Raw genomic sequence first — 18335 nt, 5'->3', positions numbered from 1 at the left:
GTAACCCTTACAAAAATCATTGTAATGGGAGTTAAAACTTCTAACAATCACTTACTTTGCAAGAGAAGTTTAATAAGACTCACTTTGCAAAAAATTCATTCTGAATGAGCAATTGAGGATAATTTTTAGCCAGTAACCAAAGTGGTTAGGAATTTGGGCTCTCATGGTCTCAAAATCATAGGAAACTCTAGGACAGTGATGGCGAACCTTTTTGTTGTGGTGTGCCGAAAGCGCGCATGCGCCAGCCCCCATAATGCAATGTGCCCTGCCCCCCTGTGCACGTATGTGCAACCTCCCCCTTACCTGCACTGCTCATGTGCACACTTCATAGCTGTTTTTCGGCCTGTTTGAGGCCTTTTTGCCTTCCCAAAGTTTCGAGGGAAGCCTCTGCAGCCTCAGAGGTCCGAAAAATGGGCCTTCTGGAAATACCAGAATTGCCCGTTTTCAGCCTTCGGAGGGACTCTGGAGCCTAGGCGAGGCCATTTTCTCTCTCCCAGGGGCTCGAGGAAGCCTCTGCATCCTTTGGAAGATGAAAAATGGGCCCATTTCAGCACTTCCGTTTTCTGCACTTCTGGTATTTCTGGAAATAGCAGTAGTGTCGAAACCATCTTTTTTTTTTTGGCCTCCAAAGACTGCAGAGGCTTCTCTTGAGCCTCTGGGAGGGGGAAAAAGGCCTCAAACAGGCCAAAAATCAGCTGGGAGTCACGCACATGCGCAATGCAGTGCAGGTAAGTTTGGCTGGGGCTCGCATGCCCACACAAAATGGCTCTGCGTACCACCTGTGACATGCGTGCCATAGGTTTGCCATCACGGCTCTAGGATAAAATATATTTGTTGCATGTAGCACAGACTGGTGGAAACAAGGGTAGTGAAGTGCAAGCTAATGTTAAACTAATGAACAGATTGTGTCTGAGAAAACATTTTTGTTTCCTATTGCTTTAGATCTATTGTGGTTTATGTATTCAGAAATACTGTTGCAAATCATTCTATTGGTAAATAAATAAAGATAGTAACATTGTATACATGTGCTTGAATGAAAGTTTAAAGCTTGCAATAAAATATATCATTAAAGGTGGCATTTTCTCATAAAATAATAGCACTCAAAGCTGTCCTTATAATCTGAAGATCCTCACGAGTATTTTCAAATCAAAAATGGCATATAAGTAGTTCTCGATTTATGAACACAATTGAACCCAAACTTTATGTTGTTAAGTGAGACATTTGTTAAGTGAATTTTGCCCCATTTATAACCTTTCTTGCCAGAGTTGTTAAGTGAATCATTGCAGTTGTTAAGTTAGTAACACGGTTATTAAGTGAATCCAGCTTCTCCATTGACTTTGCTTGTCAGAAGGTTGCAAAAGGGATCATATGACCCCAGGACCCTGCAACTGTCATAATTATGAACCAGTCACCAAGCATCCAAATTTTGATCACATGACCATAGGGATTCTGCAATGGTCATACGTGTGAAAAACGGACATAAGTAACTTTTTTCAGTGCTGTTCTAACTTTGAACAGTCACTAAATGAATTGTAAGTTGAGGACTACTTGTACAGATTTATCGAAAAGGAATTTCATTGTTGTTGTATCTTCTTTGACCTGCAGAGTTGTATAAAAAGCTTTAGATATATTTTAACCTTTATGTAATGCAAACAATATATTAAAATTCAAGGAAAATGAAAATACCTTCTAAATTTACAAATACATTTTGTCCTGTTTTGGTATAACACCAGAATAGGTATAACACCAAAATTTGGTTGTCTCTGTGGTTGCTGTACTGTCAATTCCTCCTCTAATGATTATATGTCTTAGAATTGGGACTGTCAATGTTTAGGGCGTTGTACTCCATAATTTTTCAGCCCTTGTTTCTACCATGAGGTATAGAGCCTGAGCATTTGAGAGTAGAAAATTTGCATGCATATCTCTCTGGAGTCTCGAGTGGAGCTGAATCTGAGAAATATAATAAAGGACCACTTTGTAATAAAATAAAATTCTAAGGGAAGAGCTGAAAAAGGTGTAGCTCATTCTTAATAAGTTAATAAGTTGGTTCAACTAGGCAGAGGCATCTATTATGATGTGGTGATATGTGAAAACTAGACCATTGTGCCTTGTTTAATTAATAGTAAAACATTCCTCCTCTAGCATTATGTAGAACTAAACTCTATAAAGCATAATTATTGTGGCGGTGTCCAAAAATGAAGGTTAGCAGAGTTTCAGCTAGTAAAAGACTTTTTGTCTTGTAGAAACATTGCTCAGTAGCAGTGAAGATATGGATAAATGAAGTTTGATGAATGCCTTTGTCACGTTGGTTAGGAATGTTAACAGAGAGATCCTGATTCTAATCTATCCTTTGGCAGAACCTTTTAATCTTAACTGTGGGTGGGTTTTTTTGTGTGTGTACTTGCAAGCACATGTATTATATTTCATTTTCCCTTGCTGCAAGGCCTTCAGGAACACACTAGTTTGTCCTGACGCACACTTCAGGGATTATTGCCATTCGCTCATAGTTTATGTGATACCTGCAGCAATGGTTTAGATTACTAAGCTATTAATGGAACAGTTACAGAACCCCTAAAAAAAAAGCATGAGCATTTGGGAGCAGAGCAGGCAAATGTGTTCATTAGCCAGATTAATTTCTGATCCAAGGGGGAACTTCTGGAGGGTGGGATTCATGGCAAATTAACCGTCCCTGAAGGAGATGGGACAACACTGCGGTGGAGATTGGAGGTCAAATGGTAACTTCTGGCCACCAAAGTTCCTCTTGAAAAAGGAGAGGTCATGAGATTACCCACCTGCACTCAGGATAGTTGCTCATCATGAGTAGACTGCAGGAACAGAGGTTTTTGCATTTGGCTGGTGAGTTGAGTGATTCCAATTAAATAAACTAAAAATGATAAAAGGTGCTAAACATTTGTTTGAAATGCCTTCAGTTCTATAAAAGGAACACAGCTGGTAAACGCTGTTAAATATTCATACACAGTGGATGGGTATAAGTTGTTCCATTATGATTTCTCAAATATAAAATGAGCTCTCCAATTTGGAAATGACACATTTTTTTGTAGGTTGGAAAAAAACAGCATCACATTTGGTATTGCATTATTTAAATAGCTAATCTCTTCATCAAATAGTAACTGATAATTAAAATGTTGGCTTAGCCCAATGGATTACTTCAAAGAGGTTGTTGCAACAAACCCTGTTCAGTAGAAATAATGCTATCATTTTTAAACACTTCTGAAACAGAAGGATGTACAAAAATGTGATAAGGGATTGACTCAGCATCATTAGTAAGATTGGTCATTGTTTCTGACCTTATTCAGAAAAAGAAAAATAGCAATATGAAAAGATAATGAGAGTTAGGAAGACAATAAATAATTTTTCCCTGTTCCTTTCCAAAATATAGCTGATAATTCTGTGCCCACACATGTGGAATACTTTTGATTATGAATAGCATTGTATTTCTACAATGAAAGACAGTTGATATAAGAACAAAATTTCTTAAAAACAAATTTCTATTTTTTGTGCTCAGACTGTTTGATTTGTTTCAACCATTACATTCCAGCTGTAAAAAAAGGACATGCATGATCTTTGCCTGTTTTTGTTCAGTGTTTATGCTGCATGTGGTTTATATTCTTTGTATAAACTCTGATTTGGATTTGAGAGAGATGGTTGCAAATTTCAACACAGCAGTGGCCTTTGGGGAGTTCTGTATATATCATTCTTCCTTGGTTCATCTATAAACCTAATACGTCTATAAAGGTGTACAATTGTTATAAACATAAGCTAATTATGTAACAGCATTTTGTAGAATATGAATGAGACATGAGAATACGAATGCTTTAAATTAAGGAATTAAGTATGCAGTCGGTAAATCTACCATAATGCCTGTTCATATTAATGAATTTTCATATTAGCTTGCAATTTTTCTATCATTTTGCTTTGTTTTTAATTTCCACCCTCCCAAGGACTTTTATAAAGTATGCTTAGTACGCGTACAAATCATTTAAATTTAGATTGCTTAAACCAGGACACAACATTGCTGATTGTGTTGTTTTCCTTCTCCCTTTCTCTTTACCAGTGCTGCGTGGTAATATAGGTTTCCACATTTGTGCTAAGGCAATGTTTCAATAGTTCTTATTGGTCTGGTTCACAGATAATGCCAAGCTGTACACCATTTAAAACAACATCCCCCTAAAGACTGCCCTTTCCACAGTGCAAAGATTTTCATGGATGTGAGCTTGATTTACATATTTAACAAGTGCTGATTAAACAATTCCTGGAATCTTTTTTTTTAATCCCCAAGGAAGTTCTTGCTCATTATTAGTCAATGTTGGGGATTTCCTCGAGTCTTATGCCAATAGTATTCCTGATGATGGGACAATAGATATAATAAAATTCAGTAATCATCATGCAATATTGCCCATTAAATATGAGTCTCTGTCATTCAATTAACACCTCCTTGTCACTTTTTTATCCCAAATTATTGATGATTGGAAGTTGTGTTCTTCTCTATCCCAGTGGTCAGATTAGTATTTGATGATCTGTCACAGAATAGTTGGTCAATTTTGCTTTCTTGGTTTATAATATTTCATAAATTTTAATTGTCTGTGGATACAAAAATTTACTTCAGGGTAGGTTTTTTTTTTGGTTGCTGATGGATCACCCAACCTTAAGCTAGTTGGATGTACTGGATCTATTATTTAAGCCTTTACATATTTTATTTTGGAGCTCCTATGCATGCATGCATACACACACATACACACATATATAATAATATTATATATATATATATATATATATATGTAGATCTTTGGTTGTTCGGGTTTCTCCCGCGTAAGATTCAAAGTATCTAGGCAACGTTTCGATGAAGTCTCATTCATCATCATTCATGAGACTTCATCGAACGTTGCCTAGATACTTGAATCTGGGAGAAACCCGAACAACCAAAGATCTACATATAAATACCAGCATAGAACCTCAGAAAACATATATATATATATATATATATATATATATATATATATATATATATATATGTATATGTATATGTATATGTATATGTATATGTATATGTATATGTATATGTATATATATATGGATCTTTGGTTGTTCGGGTTTTCCCGCGTAAGATTCAAGTATCTAGGCAACGTTTCGATGAAGTCTCATTCATCATCTTCAGGCTTCTGTCTCGGCTCTGTGCTTCTCAGAGTAATGTGAGATTGCAGCTGCTTCCTCCTTTTAACTGCCAGTGGGGTGGGACTTGATTGGGTGGGGGCTTGGCTGTGTTCTGATTGGGTGGGGTGTGTTCTCATTGGTAGGGGGTTTGGCTGTGTTCTGATTGGTTGGGGGTTAGCTGTGTTCTGATTGGTTGGAGGCGTGTTCTGTTCAGGTGGGGGCTTGGTTGTGCTCAGGTTAGTCTTAGTTGCTGGGGGATTTGAGCTGGTGAGTTGTGATCTTGCTGTTTGGCTTGAGTTCGTGGTCCTTCTGCATCTTCATAGTGGGTGTCGGTTTGCTTCATGTATGGCTCGGAGGGGTTTGAAGTGGGTAGTGATGCAGCTGCCGTGCAGCTTCTGGTCCATGGTCATGTCTCATCTTCTGAGTGGGTGGGAGTCTGTTTTCTACATGGAAGTGTGGTGGTGGCATCTTGTGTGGCTCTCATGGGTGTGGGTCTGGTGTCCTTCTTCATGTTAGGTACTCGTCTGTTCATGAGGGCGGGTTTCCAAATGGCTGGAAGGCGGGAGGTGTCATCTCGTTTGTTCATGCTGTGTGGGCGTTTTTCTATCTCTATGGCTTCTCTGATTATTCTGCTGTTGAAGTGTTCGGTTTTGGCGATAGTTCTGGTATTTTTAAAATCAATTTCATGTCCTGTGGCTTTGAGGTGTTGGACCAGGAAGAGGTCGTTTCTTCTTTTTGATTGAGTTCTTATGTTCTTCAATGCGTGCACTTATTCTTCTGTTAGTTTGTCCAATGTATGTGGTAGGGCAGGCAGTGCAGGGGATTTCATATACTCCTTGGTTTTCTAATTCGATTTTGTCTTTGGGGTTTCTTAGGATGGTGGATATTTTTCTGTTTGTGCAGAATGCTGTTTTGATGTTGTGTTTTTGGAGGATCTTGCTAATTTTGTCTGTAGTGCCTTTTATATATGGGAGGAGGGCTTTGCCGTTCTCTTGTTCTCTGTCTTGGATTTTGGTTGGGGTTTCTTTTTGGATTAGGCGGGTAATCTTCTTTCTTTGGAATCCATTGGCTGCAAGTACGTTGGTGAGAGTGTGTAGTTCGGTTTTTTGGTGTTGTTCATCGACTAAGCATTTTGTTTGGAGATGAGTGTCTTGGCTACGGAATTGATCTGTGCTGGGTGGTGGTGTGAGTGCATGTAGATAGCGGTTAGTATGTGTTTTCTTCTGGTAGATGGTGTGTCCTAGGGAGCCATTGGATCTTTTGTATACCAAGACATCTAGGAAGGGAAGTTGGTTGTTGGCTTCTGTTTCCATGGTGGATATGACATCAAACAACTACAACCTTATGCAGAATCCATCAACTCACACGTAAGAAACTCATTCCAATTCATCGAGATCATAAAGAAACAAAACTTACAACCTAGCGACCTACTAGTAAGCTTCGATGTCATATCCCTCTTCACCCAAGTGCCAATAAAAGAAGCCTTGACAGCCATCCAAAACAAATACAACCCCCCCAAGCACATCCTAGATCTAACCAACCACTGCCTATCCAATACATACTTCACCTACAATGGACAAAAATACAAACAAATAGAAGGAGCACCCATGGGATCACCCCTCTCACCTGTCATCGCAAACCTCTACATGGAACACTTTGAAACACAAGCTCTAGAAAAATACGACCACAAACCCAAACTCTGGCTCAGATACGTAGATGACACCTTCATAATCTGGCCACATGGGAAAGAAAAACTGAACAACTTCCTCACACACCTCAACAGCCTATACCCCAAAATACAATTCACCATGGAAACAGAAGCCAACAACCAACTTCCCTTCCTAGATGTTTTGGTATACAAAAGATCCAATGGCTCCCTAGGACACACCATCTACCAGAAGAAAACACATACTAACCGCTATCTACATGCACTCTCACACCACCACCCAGCACAGATCAATTCCGTAGCCAAGACACTCATCTCCAGAACAAAATGCTTAGCCGATGAACAACACCAAAAACCGAACTACACACTCTCACCAACGTACTTGCAGCCAATGGATTCCAAAGAAAGAAGATTACCCACCTAATCCAAAAAGAAACCCCAACCAAAATCCAAGACAGAGAACAAGAAAACGGCAAAGCCCTCCTCCCATATATAAAAGGCACTACAGACAAAATTAGCAAGATCCTCCAAAAACACAACATCAAAACAGCATTCTGCACAAACAGAAAAATATCCACCATCCTAAGAAACCCCAAAGACAAAATCGAATTAGAAAACCAAGGAGTATATGAAATCCCTGCACTGCCTGCCCTACCACATACATTGGACAAACTAACAGAAGAATAAGTGCACGCATTGAAGAACATAAGAACTCAATCAAAAAGAAGAAACGACCTCTTCCCTGGTCCAACACCTCAAAGCCACAGGACATGAAATTGATTTTAAAAATACCAGAACTATCGCCAAAACCGAACACTTCAACAGCAGAATAATCAGAGAAGCCATAGAGATAGAAAAACGCCCACACAGCATGAACAAACGAGATGACACCTCCCGCCTTCCAGCCATTTGGAAACCCGCCCTCATGAACAGACGAGTACCTAACATGAAGAAGGACACCAGACCCACACCCATGAGAGCCACACAAGATGCCACCACCACACTTCCATGTAGAAAACAGACTCCCACCCACTCAGAAGATGAGACACGACCATGGACCAGAAGCTGCACGGCAGCTGCATCACTACCCACTTCAAACCCCTCCGAGCCATACATGAAGCAAACCGACACCCACTATGAAGATGCAGAAGGACCACGAACTCGAAGCCAAACAGCAAGATCACAACTCACCAGCTCAAATCCCCAGCAACTAAGACTAACCTGAGCACAACCAAGCCCCACCTGAACAGAACACGCCTCCAACCAATCAGAACACAGCTAACCCCCAACCAATCAGAACACAGCCAAACCCCTACCAATGAGAACACACCCCACCCAATCAGAACACAGCCAAGCCCCCACCCAATCAAGTCCCACCCCCACTGGCAGTTAAAAGGAGGAAGCAGCTGCAATCTCACATTACTCTGAGAAGCACAGAGCCGGAGACAGAAGCCTGAAGATGATGAATGAGACTTCATCGAACGTTGCCTAGATACTTCGAATCTTACGCTGGGAGAAAACCCAACAACCAAAGATCCACATACAAATACCATGAGAACCTCAGAAAACAAATATATATATATATGTGTGTGTGTGTGTGTGTGTGTGTGTGTGTGTGTGTGCGTGCTGTGTGTGTGTATCTTTGGTTGTTCGGGTTTTCTCCGCATAAGATTCGAGTATCTAGGCAACGTTTCGATGAAGTCTCATTCATCATCTTCAGGCTTCTGTCTTCGGCTCTTGCTTCTCTGAGAAGCAGGAGAAAACCGAACAACCAAAGATCCACATACAAATACCATAACCTCAGAAAATATTTATATATATATATATATATATATATATATATATATATATATATATATATATATATATATATATATATATAGTATTATATATATATATTGTATTTTATATACATATACATATACATACATATATATATATATATATATATATATATATATATATATATATATATATATATATATATATATATAGTATTATATATATATGTATGTATGTATATATGTATTATATATGTTTTTGTATTTGTTTTCATAGATTTTCACGGGTACAGGTATGTAGGTCTAGGTGTGTTCGGGTCTTTTCCCATGTAAGATTAAGAGTATCTTGGCGACGTTTCGGCGAGGTTCCACTCACCATCCTCAGGCTGGTGCTTTCGGATATATAAAATCATACATTGCAATGTCCTATATAAAATCATACATTGCAGTGTCCTACCTGTCAATGAATACTTCAGCTTCAACCATAACAATACAAGAGCAAACAGTAGATACAAACTCAAGGTTAATCACACCAAACTTGATTGCAGGAAATACGACTTCAGCAACAGAGTGGTCAATGTCTGGAATACTCTATCTGACTCTGTGGTTTCTTCCCCAAACCCCAAAAACTTAAACCTTAGACTGTCTACTATTGACCTCACCCCTTTCCTAAGGGGTCTGTAGCGGGCGTGCATAAGCGTACCAACATGCCTACCATCCCTGTCCTATTGTTTCTTTTATTTTTCTTATATGTATCCATGTATTCACAACTATGTTTTTACTTATACCTATTTTATCTTGTAAGCAATTGACAAACCAAATAAAATATGAATAAATAAATAAATAAATAAACTTTTTAAAAAATACATATATGGGCAGGCAAAATATCCCTCCCAGACACCTTACAATGATACAAGAACTCATTCATTGAAATACATAGTAACATATGTATTGTATGTAGATGCTTGCTTATATAGTTTGTGCATGAAATGTGTGTAATTGTTTTAGTAAGGTTTTCAATATATCAGTCTTCATTTATGAATATATATGAGTATGTATATATAAAGTGAAAGACTATTTAACACATTATTGTGAAACAGCTTTGTCACTGTGAAGTGCTAAGCATGAGAATTTTTGTGAGGAAACTACACATTAAATTAACTGCAAAAGTAGGTTTTTTAAAAAACACAATTCTTATGTTATCATAGCATATTATGCTCACATAAACCATGTTATGGCTTAAAGTGATGATCTGGTTCACATAGACTGCTATGGGAATGTCTGGGTTTCACAAAAACAAGCAAAAACACAAACTACCAAACTCCATTTAAGTCTGGTCTACTGCAATTTAGCCATATACTCAACTTATTTCAAAGAAGAGGAATGAAATAAAATAGACTTTATTTTCAGAGAGGAAAATTACATAGAACAAGTATAATAAATTTCTGTTTAGAATTCTTCCCTGGCATTATGTATTATTGATTTTCTAAAATAGCAGATGTTTGTAATTAAGGAAAGCTCACTGATTCAGGAACAGAATTTTCTGAAGTATTCCGCAGTGATCCATCCTGTCACTGGATTCTATAGGGACGGATTGGCCATTTTCAAAAATAAATGCTCCATTTGGGAAGCAGCTTGTGCTACCTGATCAGTGCAGTTTATCACTGAACTGTCTCAGAATGGCATAGTCCATAGGAAAAGTGGATCAATCTGGTATTTTTTAAAACATTCTTTTTCCAAAACAGTAATTTTATACATTCCTTCTGAATCTTGAGTTTTAGGGAATATTCAGAGTTCTTCCCAAAGAAGACAGTATGTGAAAGACTGTATATTTTTGATAGGAGGAAGGGATTCCACAAAGTAGAATTCGGTTTTAATTATAGGAATCCAAAATCAATTAAAAAACAATTTCTTGTTTTTTTCACTGATATGATACTCTCAATTTCTCATTTAAGTACACAAATTGATGTAAACAGCAAATTGATGAATTTCTTTGTAGTTCACCCTCTTCTTAAAGATGCTAAATTTATAAGAAAAGCCAGATTATTTAAAATAGATATTATTAGGATAGATTTGGAGATAAAGATGTATATAAGCCCAGATTTTTCAATGTAAAAAAAATTTTTTTTGAAAATTTTGAAAAAAAAATTTTTTTGAAAATTTTTCAAACAAGATGTATTGTTAAGCTATATCCAAATGTATGAAACATCCAATTATGTTTTATTGCAGTTATCAAGGTAACTAACTTGATAAGACTGCATTAAAGTCCAACATTTTCCTTATGCCTGTAACGTCATTTTGAAGACAGATTGTTCAAATGTTGCTGTAGCTGCATAAATGCCTTTCCCGTTTTGCTAACTAAGACTGCAGGTTCTTGTTTTATACTATGAACTGAAGTAGAATTTTGCACAGAAACCAAGTTTGTAATTAAAATTTAAGCAAAATTTCAAAACAGTAAATTATAATTGGAGATAAGGTTCATATTAGTGAGATTATTCAATTTTTGATATGAGAGATTATCTGCAGCAATGGCTGACCTGTAAAGTATGTTTACAAAGAACTCTTAGCAGCTGGACTGAGATAATTCCTGGAATAGCTGATTTAGCTCTATCCGTATCTATAAGAGAAAATGTAGCTGTGTATGTAGGGTAATCTCTGTGAGATGGGGATATGAATGAATCTGCTTCAGGGCAAGTTTAAAATACTTCTAAACTCACATCAATTTTCTGAAAGACATTAAGAACGAGATGATCACAATGCAGACTAAACAGGTCAGCATAGTTCAATGTTATCAGTGACACACTAATAATCAGTGCAGTTTTCTGAGTGCTAGTTTTTAAGAAACCAAAATGGTTCCCTGACAATAGAGTAGGGTAGTATCAACCACCACGCTGAAGAATAAGAATCTGATTGCAAAAGAACCAGTGATAAGTTCTTGCAGAGATGATTAAATTAATTTGTTTGATTAGAGAAAAGACTATATCTGCCATTTATGGCTGACTGGAAAATCTTTAGAGATTTTCTGAATAAAACAAAAAAAATGCTCTTATGTTTTGTGGTTTTGATGTTTAGAAAAAATTGAAAATAGAAAAGATGAGCTTTTTTGTAATTATAGAGTAAGATAACTTTGTAATCATACCTGTATTTATTGCAAAGGAAATCAGAAGCTTCTATCCATCCCTTCTCTTTATTCTGTATTAGTTTCTGTTAATTATTATGTTTTCCCTTGTAAGGCTGCGACAGGTCAAGATAGGTGGTACTCTTCCTTATTTGCTTAGGACTGAGTCTGTGCAAAATGCTTATTAGCCTAGCTCCGCCCACTTTGGGTGACTTCTCCCAGTTTCTACTCAGTCCTTAGCAGCAAAGGACGTGTGGTATTGTCTCTCATGCCTTTGCAGTTTTTGCCCAAAGGCAACCTTGCAAAGGAAAAATTTCTATTTAAAAAAAAAAAGCCTCAGTTTGCTTCCTCGGTTTGAAATTGGCGCTCTGCTTCACAGCTGGCAATTGGGAGACCGCCAAACAGCTGAGGGCTGCTTCGGGGATCTGGAGCAGCCTGCAGGGGCCACAGGGGTTGTTTTAAGCCCTTGGGGCCAAAGATCACAGGATCGATCTGCCAGATGGCCATTTGTTGTGGGCGGAGGCTTCTGCCATCTCAGCAGAGCCGCGGGGCCGTTTTAGGAGCTCCATGGCGAAGAGGAAGCTGTTGCTTGGCCGGATGGCCATTTCAAGAGAGTCTGGGTGTTGGCCACGCTCCCTACAGAGCCACAGGGGTGATTCTCACCCTTCAGTGAAGCAGGCAGCCCCTTGATCTTGGGCTGCCCTTTTTTCCTCAATTTTCTTCCTTCTGCAGAGCTACAAAGTTCCAGGGAAGGATCAGAGCCTCCCTGGAAGAAGAAAGAAGCCTCGTGTGAGCCTGGTGGCCCTATTGAAGACTCCTTGTGGTCAGCGGCTATTTTAAAACACAGTCGGCTACTTTGAAGACTCAGGCATCCTGCCACGGGGCCCAATCCTTTGGCCTCTGATCACAGGTTCTTTAACCTGGGGCCTGAACTTGCCAAGACCCTTCAGGTCCCCACAGTTGATGCTCCGGTCACTGCTCTGGCCTCCTCCTAATCTGCACTTCAGACCCAGAGGAAGTCCTCAAGGCAGAAGAAAAACGAGTGGAACAGTTGCAACAGTGATCCCATTTGGCCGCTGCCTGGGCTGTCAAGGCTTCTACAGCGGCTTCTTTCTTTACAAGAACCTCACACAAGTAGCTGAAGCAGCTGCGTGATAGAATTCCCTCATCGGAGGTCCGTACCCACCAGGACATCAACAAGATCATGGTGGCTACTGAATTTACGGCACATGCACCCTGCCTAGTGCCATTTGCCATGAAGGCCTTTGCCTCCTCAGTGGCAGCCAGGCGTATGTGCTGGCTACGCAACTGGCAAGCTGACGGCAGACCTAAATGGAAGTTGGCACCTGCCCTGGTCCTAGGGTTGATCTTTGGTGAGGTCCTTGAGCCCCTTCTGATGAGAACAAGGACAAAAGGAAAATTCTTCCTTTACTTCTACAGAGAGTAGGACATCGATCGGCTTCTTATTTCAAACACCCTCAGTTCAGAGGAGAGTCAACTTCCAGTTTCCACTGTCCATCGAAACCTGCTTATCAACACCCAGAACCTCCTCCTGACCACTCAGGCAAGAGCAGGCAGCCATTTTCTTCTAAACGGCCCTTTCGAGGAGGAGGAGGAGGAGGAGGTCGCCTGTTCCGTCGCCAGCCCTAGTGCACAGTCTGTCCCCATTAGTGGTAGTTTACCGGGGTTTGCTGACCTATGGAAGGGTATTACTTCAGACACCTGGGTTCTGTTCACTGTTAGGTTGGGTCTTTCACTAGAATCTACTCCACTCTTCTGAGGTTCTTTATCTCCTGCCCAGTATCTAGAGATGCTGTGAGGTGGGGTCTGATGGAGTCAGCCATTCAGCTTTTGCTGGACCTCAAAGCCATACAGGAAGTTCCCCTTGACCAATGGGATGGGATTCTATTCCAGAATTTTCATTATTCCCAAGGGGGTGGAGGACAGTTCTTGATCTGAAACGACTCAGTAAATTTGTTGTGTACAGATGTTGTAAAATGCACACTTTTTTTTCCATCTTGGAAAGCATTTGGCAGAGGGACTTCCTCACATCAATAGACTTGATGGAAGCCTATTTACATGTCCCTATTAGTTCCTCCCACAGGAGGTTTTCTTAGGTTTGTTATCAGGGGCATCATTTCCAATACAGGGCTCTCCCCTTTGGGTTGTCTTTGCCCCTAGGGTTTTTACCAGGATTCTGCCCCCCTTAGCAGCACACCTTCGTACCTTTCTGGGGTGTTTACAAATGTTATTTAGATGACATTTTAACCAGGGCTCAGCAGGATCTGCAAGTCACAATTTCAGTTCTGCAGGACCCGGGGTTTTCCATTAATAGCAAAAAGAGCCATTTCTCTCCTACTACTCACCTCCTTCATTTGAGAGCAGTCATTGTCACTAGGGTGTGTCATGTGTTTCTCTCCCAGGAGAGACTGGTCGGCCTACAGGGGTTGATTAGGGGCTTTCAGGGCAAGAGTTCTGTCCCTTTTGACCTTCTTTCTCAGCTTTTGGGAAAAAAGATATCCTGCATTGGTATTGTTCCCTGGGCCAGGTTACATGCCAGATCCTTACAGTGGTTTTTGCTTCCTTTCCAGAGAGCGGGGTCCAGCCATTCCCCCAGGAAAGTAAAGTTGTCTAAACAAGTTTTTGCTTTCCTTCCACTGGTGGCTGCCCAGGGACATGTCCAAAGGGCAGTCTTTCAAGCTTGAATCCTGTCTGGTCCTTATTACTGATGCTTTCTTGTCTGGTTGGGGTGCCCATTTAGGTTCCCTCTGGGCTCAAGGATTGTAGTCACACCAGGAACAGGCTCATAGCATGAATTGGTTAGAGCTTAGAGCTGTTTGTTTTGGCCCTGAGAAAGTTTCTCTCAGGTGGTGGGATCTAATCTTCTGGTTATATGTGACAATGTGGCTACTAAAGCCTATATTAATCTATAAGGAGACATCAGGTCCCTTTCTCTTATGACAGGTGGAGTCCCTGGTCAAGTAGGTGGAATGACATCTTCACTCAATTAGAGCTGAGAATATTTCTGGTTCTCATAATATACAGGCAGATTTGCTCAGCAGGACAACGATTAACCATACCAAATGGCAACTGCATCCTTTCCTATTTCAGCAAATCTCCCTGAGGTTTGGATTGCCAGTAGTGGATTTATTTGCCTCATCCCTTAATGCGCATTTGTCCAGGTATTATATTAGGTATTTCTCCCAAGGAGCTGAAGGCACTAACGCCTTACGTTGCAGCTGGCCTTCTGGATCTACGCCTTTCCACCTTTGCCATTGATCCCAGTGGTGATTCGAAAGGTCTTGTTGGAGAGGGCCGAAATCATATCGGTGGCTCCTTTTTGGCCTTGCTGTCATTGGTTTGTTGATTTGATGGGCCTTTCAATTATCCCTGCTTGGCGGATTCCTCAGGAGGATGTCTCTCTTCTCCAGGGGTCCCTGTCTCATCTGGAGCCCTAGTGGCTTCAACTGACAGTTTGGCGATTGTGCGGGGCATCTTTCCAACAAGGTTATCCAAACCATTCAGGCTTCCAGGCGCCCTTCTACAATTCCCATTTATGAAGCTACTTGGCAGTCCTTCTTGACTTGGTGTGTTAAGTCCAACGTCTCTTCTCTGCAAGCTTCAGTGGCTGCAAACTTGGAATTCTTACAGGCTGGCCTGGACAAGGATCTTTTCCCCAACACTCTCCACAGACAGGTGTCAGCCATCTCATCAGTCTTGTCTTGTGGGAAGTTGGAATCTTTGGCTCATCATCCTACGGTTCATAGGTTCCTCAGAGGAGTGACTAACCTTTTCCCTCCTATGGTACATAGGTACCCACTTGAGATCTGACCAAAGTTCTGTAATCCCTCACGAAACCTCCGTTTGAGCCACTTTGACAATCCAGTCTTCATCTCCGTACTCTTGAAAGTGACTTTCCTACTGGCAGCCACCTTGTCATGGAGAGTTTCAGAGTTGGTGGCTCTCTCGGTTCGCCCTGACCCCTGAATCTTCCATCCTCATCAGGTGGTTTTAAGGTTGGACCCGGCCTTCATTCCGAAGGTCAACACCTTTTTCCACAGGGTTCAGGAGCTGGTGCTTCTGGTTTTCTGTCATCATCTAGTCCATGAGATGGGAAAAAAGCTTGGCACACTCGGGATGTTCACAGAGATTTAAAAATTTTTCATTAATTAAAATGCTGTTTTCCGCAGGATGGAGTCTCTGTTCATTCCAACCTTCCTCTTTGAGGGGGGTAAGGTTTCTCCATCTACTGGGAGTAGATAAATCAAGGCATGCATAGCTCGAGCCTATTCCAGCAGGTCCCAGCCAGTTCCCAGGGGCATTAGGGCCCATTCCATTCGTAGTGCGGCTCTGAGAGTGGCATGGTCTACACAGGCGTTGGTGGAAGAGATCTGCAGGGCTGCTACCTGGACTTCATCTTTGCCTTTCATCCGTCACTATCGCCTGGACTCCTTCGCTTCAGCAGATGCGGCATTTGGTAGATGGATCCTCCAACGAGTCCTTTCGGAACGTGCCAGCCAGGACCAATCTTAACCCTCCTGAGGACAACCCTGCTTCGGTATGTCCTATCCTGACCTGTCGCAGCCTTACAACGGAAAATGGGTGTTGTTTACCTGAACGCCACTTTTCCTTGTAGGCAAGACAGGTCAGCCCCATCCTAGGGGTAGGTTCCTTTCATGGGACCCAGAGGGGCCCTGCTAATGTTATTGTTTTTTTCTTTTTCCTTTCTTAGAGGCAATCTAATCTGTCGCACTGACTTCACAGAAACTGGGGAGGAGTTACCCAGAGTGGGCGGACCTAGGCTAATAAGCCTTTTGCACAGACTCAGTCCTAAGCAGATAAGGAAGAGTACCACCCATCTTGACCTGTCTTGCCTACAAGGAAAAGTGGCGTTCAGGTAAACAACGCCCATTATCTTTAACTTTTTAAAAATAAAATTTATATGGTAGAAGAACCTGTGAAGACGGAGTATGCTAAGGCAGGGGTCCCCAACCACTGGGCCGCGGACCAGTACCGGTCCGTGGAACATTTCCTACTGGGCCGCCGGTTTGCTGGGCGCCGCCATCTTGTTTGACGAGAAATTGCTTCCGGGTGAGCTTTTCCAGTTGGAAAGTGGCGTTTGGGTTCTGAAGGAATCCTCGTGCCTTAGTTTCATCGAAGGTGGGGGGGCTTCGAACGAAACTAAGGTGCGAGGATTCTTTCAGCACCCAAGGCAAGGCGAGCCGAGTGACTGTCCCGAAGCCGTCCCGAAGCGAAGCCCATTGACAAAGGTACAAAGGAGGAGTTGAAGGTGGCGGGGAGAAGCAGGGGACGGCTGGCTGGCTGGTTGCTTGGCTCGCCTTGCCTTGTCATGCGTGCTGATGCCGGTACGGGCCATGGACCATTTTGTGATGCCGGTACCGGGCCGTGGCAGAAAAAAGGTTGGGGGCCACTGTGCTAAGGGACTTCAGGATAGCGACTGATAGTTGGAAGAAAGAAATACAAATCAAGTGGCAAGAGGAATGAAATGAGCCAGGGGCCCATAATCATAAGTGAATGAACTCATTTAAAATATTGAGAGTATATTATGTTTCTTACATAGTGATATGAAAGATTCAGACTTCCTCATTAACAGAATGGCTTCTATCACAACATGGCCTGTTAACATCATGGTAAATGGAGATCTCCTAACAATAAATTTGCCCAATTGTATTGGTAAAATAAGTCATGATTTATCCTAATATGTAGAGATGATTGTCTTGTTTGGTCAGATGAATTTCAGTGAAATAACATATTTGATCACAAGATTTTTAACTTCTTGTCAATTATATTTAAAACATTTTTTGTGCATAATCTGAAATTCACTGACTTTGACTGATGCTTTATATTTTTCTGGAATTTTTGGTAATTTTGCTGCATTTTGTTGTTTGTTTCAAGATGATTTTGTAAGTACTACCTTATACAGCATCTGTTGATTGTTTTGCGGCTTGAGACAATGAAAACTGTAGTGTTAAAAAATATGTAATTTTAAGTGTATACATAATGTGCTGAATTTAGGTTCATATTTTAGAGTATTTTTTACTTTTTCAAGGTAGTAGTCTATTTTAATTCAGTATTAAGTTTCCATTCTTAATTCTTTTTCGAATACTAGAATATAATTTTTACAAATTATGAGTTTCTATATAAAACACAAAATTTATCTGAAAATTTATTCTTGTATGTGAACAAATACAAACTACCACATTCAGTACAGTCTCTAATTGCTACAGCCACATGCCTTAATGGTTAGGTTGCACAAAGAGCAATTCCTTTTCTATTACGTGAAGCTATATTTTGCTAAATTTTCCTAGAATCATTTTTGTATATAGAAATAATTCCTTTTCAAATCTCTGTAGGGTGAGCTGCCATTTCAATGATTGTAAAAAACATTTTGACCCTGTTGGAGCTATGCCATCAAACAATAATATTGTATCCTACTAGTCCTGCTTGTTGGAAGTACTTATTTTTACACATTCCTTTTGATATTGGCCATACCACCATTTTTTTCCCCACAATAGCCCTGTAGGATCATTTGTGTTAAGAGACAATGACTGGTCTTAAATCATGTTCTTGTATCTGG

At 40.5% G+C, this 18335-nt stretch overlaps 1 protein-coding gene across 3 annotated transcripts in view; it reads left to right on the top strand.

Moving 5' to 3' along the window:
- C3H1orf21 (chromosome 3 C1orf21 homolog) overlaps positions 1-18335 on the top strand; it is a 146610-nt gene that overhangs the window by 6376 nt on the left and 121899 nt on the right. Inside the window, exon 1 of one of the 3 annotated variants that reach the window (XM_087930432.1) lies at positions 2563-2856. The exons of the other annotated variants lie outside the window; for them this stretch is intronic. The gene's annotated coding sequence lies outside the window, so the exon portion shown is untranslated. Of the gene's footprint in view, positions 1-2562; positions 2857-18335 lie in introns of those variants that run through there. 3 annotated transcript variants of the gene reach the window in all.

Source organism: Pseudonaja textilis, chromosome 3 (genome assembly GCF_049901715.1).
Source record: "Pseudonaja textilis isolate UNSWEBS1 chromosome 3, rPseTex1.2, whole genome shotgun sequence".
Taxonomy (NCBI): Eukaryota; Metazoa; Chordata; class Lepidosauria; order Squamata; family Elapidae; genus Pseudonaja; species Pseudonaja textilis.
This window is presented reverse-complemented; position numbering and strand designations above follow the sequence as displayed.